The sequence below is a fragment of the Camellia sinensis genome, chromosome 4, assembly GCF_055761805.1.
Source record: "Camellia sinensis isolate YWXY chromosome 4, ASM5576180v1, whole genome shotgun sequence".
Lineage (NCBI taxonomy): Eukaryota > Viridiplantae > Streptophyta > Magnoliopsida > Ericales > Theaceae > Camellia > Camellia sinensis.
This window is the reverse complement of record NC_138964.1, coordinates 159753150-159757566: the sequence shown is the minus strand read 5'-3', so window position 1 is coordinate 159757566 and position 4417 is coordinate 159753150. Positions and strand designations below refer to the sequence as shown.

The 4417-nt window shown below is 33.1% G+C and overlaps 1 long non-coding RNA gene across 1 annotated transcript; it reads right to left on the bottom strand.

Moving 5' to 3' along the window:
* Positions 1 to 899: 899 nt before the first annotated feature.
* On the bottom strand, positions 900 to 3586 carry LOC145789628 (uncharacterized). Its single transcript, XR_014327752.1, has 2 exons — positions 3378 to 3586; positions 900 to 1188 (listed from the first exon to the last, which is right to left on the bottom strand). It is a non-coding gene; the product is annotated as an uncharacterized LOC145789628 (long non-coding RNA).
* Between the last annotated feature and the right edge of the window lie 831 nt (positions 3587 to 4417).

Below are 4417 nucleotides of genomic sequence, written 5' to 3'. Positions count from 1 at the left end.
TTGCATCATGAAATTGACAACCGATTGCAGGTCTGCCAATTTGTTTGTTAGTCCCTTCATCTCATTGTCCCTCCGTAGGCATCTATCTTTCCATACCTGGAGGTCGTCCTCGTTATAATATCCACCTTAGTCTGATTTCTTTGTTACGTCGTCTTTCTTGCCGATGTCTTTCTCTCTGGGATTTTGTCCCCGAGTTTCTTCGTTGCAATTATCCTCCTCTGCGTTAGGGTCAATATGTTTCCTACTCCCAGTAGGAATGTCGTCCCCAACCTTCTCTTTTTGTCCGTCATTGGCCATCTATTCTCCTGTCTTTCCCACAGACGGCGCCAAATTGTGTGAGACGATTTCTGACCACACTGCCAAACAGATACCCAGCTGGAGAACACTAGCAGAATAGATTAAGCTCGAACGACCTGTTACAGAAAGAAGAGATTTCGACGGTGGTTCGTCCACTTGGGGGCACTTCGACGATCAAGTCAGTAATCTCTTAAAGATAACAAAAGTGCTTAACTCACTATTCAAAATACTAAAAGCGTACCTTAGACCCATGATGGTGTCTTTCTTTTATAGTCAACACTAACCTAATCCCAATAGAAGCCTAACTCTATTGGATTCTAGCTTAATGCTAATCATGGACTCCCAGTTAGATTGAGATAAATTCTCTAAGAGTCTTATCTTCATCCAAACTGAAGTCCTTTCCCAATCTAAGACTCTTGTCCCTTATCCGCTTATCTAGGATTTCAGTATTTTCGCAGATAACCTTGGTGTCACGACCCAAACCCGCCCCTATAGGTTTAGTATCATAACCGGCCAGTAATCCTGGGATTACCGAAGGCCTCTGAGACAGATTAACATAATATTAGGGGCTAGCGGAAGCAAATAACAATATACAACGTCCGTTGAGCTGTGCAGAGTTATATGAGACAGAAAAATTTTAAACTATTTATATACATATACACACATCATCTTTAAGTCATTATATATATACAGATTAGACAAAAATGGACTTAGCCCTATTTACAAAATACGTAAAACTTGTTCAACCAAACACGAAAACAAAACTTAAACTTTAAATCATATGGCTATAATCACTTGACATATTCGGAACCTCCACGGGAGGCACATAGGCTGGCTGACAAAAACAGATTCTAGGCAGATGCCTCTAAGCCTAGTCACGCGCCTAATCACCTACATACATAAATAATATAGTGAGTTAGAGCCTAGTAAATAATAACAGAGTAAAGGGTTTTAATAAATAACGTCCATTACAGAGTCAGAAATTAGATTCTTATGCATATTCAGATTCCAAATCAGAAACAAATTCATATACATATTTATAATCATTTTCATATTCAGATTTTGCATATAATCATGCGTGGTACATCTATTAGCGTTAACAAATCCGATGACTCATGAAGGGACGACCTTGAAGGCATTCCGATGACTCGTGTGCACAGAGACGTTTCCAATGACCCATGAAGGGACCTGATGACCCATGAAGGGACTTGATGACCCATAAAGGGACGCATATCATATGATGCTAAGGATGCCACGAATGCATTTTAGAATCTTGGACAATCATTCATTTATTTCAAACATAGTGTAGCATTTCAGAAACTAATCATTTCATATCATAATGTTCAGAAAATATTTAACATTGAATATAACTTTACAAAGTTATTACTCATAGATAGCCGCAGAAGCAAATCAGACGGACTGGACATATCAGATAAATCAGGCAGACAATGGCGCGTGACCTACACAAGTACATAGCATATACACATTGAAATACAATATTACTCCTTTGATCAAACTTGACTTTTCTAGTCTTTTTCCGTCTAAATAGTCCGAAGTTCTATTACGCTTATTCTTTCTTATTCAAATAAACCGGGTTCTTATTTCACATATTCTTTCATTACTAAGCCCTTCTTTTCCAAATAAACTGATCTTTTACTTGGCTTCTTAAATAATTACCACTAGATCAATGATTCATTCTTTAACTAACTAATTTATGTTGATTGGTAGCTTATTAATCTTTATTGAGTCATAAATCATGTCTAGAATGCTTTGGAAAGAGATGAGAATAAAAATGTGAACTAAATGCAACTTTCCAAAATATGCTGAAAAGGGGGTCTCCGCTCGAGCACCACTTTCGTTGCTTGAGCGGACTGTAAAATTTGAAAAACTGCTGGGAGCTTGATTTTCACGCTCGAGCGAGACTTTCCTCGCTCGAGCGGACAACGTAAATTCTAAAATTTCAAAATTGCAATTGAAGTTCAAATTTGGTATTCAAAGCCTCTAAACATGTACTTTTGGTACACAAAAATGGAGAACCATTATATGATTTAGTAAACACTTTTAATTAGAAAACATTCATTCAAGATCATGCCCTAATTAGTTTTAATTCATCTTCTTTATATCAACCCACAATTCTAAAATATAAATTAGACTTCCCAACCTCTTGAAATTCCATGATGTATGTAGTACAAATAGATCCAATTTTACTATTAATAACAAAATCAACTTAACTCAATTTTTAACCAAATACTTAATTTATAATCATGGGTGTTCTAAAATGTATCTAAATTGAATAAAATTCTTAAATTACATCACATGCATGGATTAAATAAAAATCTAATTATAAGATCAAAACTTTAGGATTAATTCCAAATTTTCATAAACTTGATTTTCTTAAAACATTTCCTTTGTCTCTTCAAAACATGAACTTGAATGGCTCAATTCCCTTAAAACTCATGTATTACAAGAAAATACTACAAAATCAAATCAAAACAATTAATTTTTCAAAATTTGCTCTCCTTGTACCCAAACATGATATTAATTCTCCAACTTTCTCAAAGATTCATTGCATGTAAAGATGAAGTCCAAATTTACGAGGAATAACACAAATTAAACTTGCTTGATAAATTTTCCTAAACTCATTTCCTTAATCTCAAGCTTAACTCAATTTATTTTAACCTCAATTTAATTCATAGTCATGGATGTTCCAAAATATGTTTAATTTGAGTCAAACTCTTATATTACCTTACATGCATGGGTTAATAATTAAGATCAAAACCCATATTTATTCTTTAATTCTTCCAAATTACATGCATGTAGAAATACGACCCAATTACAAAAATTAAATGCAAAATAATTAATTCCTAAATTGATTTCCATAAATTGAACATAACTACATGAATTCATCATCTTGCATAGTTCATATTCTTGGTCCTAACTTGATTTTACATGCAAACTCAAATCTTAACAATTTATAATTGATCTACAAAGCTTTATTTTTAATCTTCTCAGAATATACCTTGAATAAATTTTTGCCTAGATTTAGTAAACAACACTAGAAAGAGGATGAAATTTCTTACCTGAGAATGAATTTTCCATAATTTTTAGCTGAAGTCTTGATAACCCACAAGGCTTTCTTCTTCCCTCTTGGTCTCTCACTCTCTCAGCCGTGCTCTCCCTCTCTCTCAGCCGTTCATGCTCCAGGCAAAACAGATAGTGAATAGCTTCAATGCATTACACTCGCATTTCTTTATTCCCCTTTCCTTCCCCTTTCTTCCGTTCGGTTCTCTCTCCCTCTCTTTAACTCTACGTTTTGAATTCCTTGAGCCCAGATGAACATTACATTCTTTTCCTTTATTTCACATACACGTGCACATAATTAGAATGCTCTAGAATTAGCTTTTCTTATTCTAATTTATGTGTTAACTTAATTAACTTCACTTAGCCTTAACTAATTATAATTAATACATAATCTTAATAATTTCAATTAGCACATAATTTAATCAATCGTAACTAATTACAAATCTCACATAATTTAATCAGTTTGACTTCCATTAAGACCCAATTAATTATATCTAAATTTATCAACCTGAATCAGATTTTTAATCAATATCCCAAAAGGCTCCAATTATTAAATTAAACTCATTTCCATCCTCAATTTTGGTTTCTTAGATCATTTAATCCTTCAATTTCTGATCGGACTCAAAATTTCCGTCAATTAAATTACATATTCAAATTAGACACCCCATAAATAAATTTAATTCGTAATAATTACAATTCTCAATCTTCATAATTTAATTAACTTGATTAACTCCAATTAAGATCTAATTAATCGAATCTCAATTTTATTAAACTGAAACGAATATTTAATTAAACTCCCAAATGGGTCCATAATTAAGATTAAATTGATTCAACTTCTTAACTTCACTTCCTTAAGCCATTTGGACCATTAATTTCTAATTTTAAATAAATCTTTAATAGAATCATATACAAATCAGATTCCACAATTCTCACAAATCCCAAATTAAATTATAATACTCGACAATTAAATTTCAAATCCTCTTAATTAATCAAGTACTCATCATTATACGTGATGGGGTCGTTACACTCGGCCTAGCCG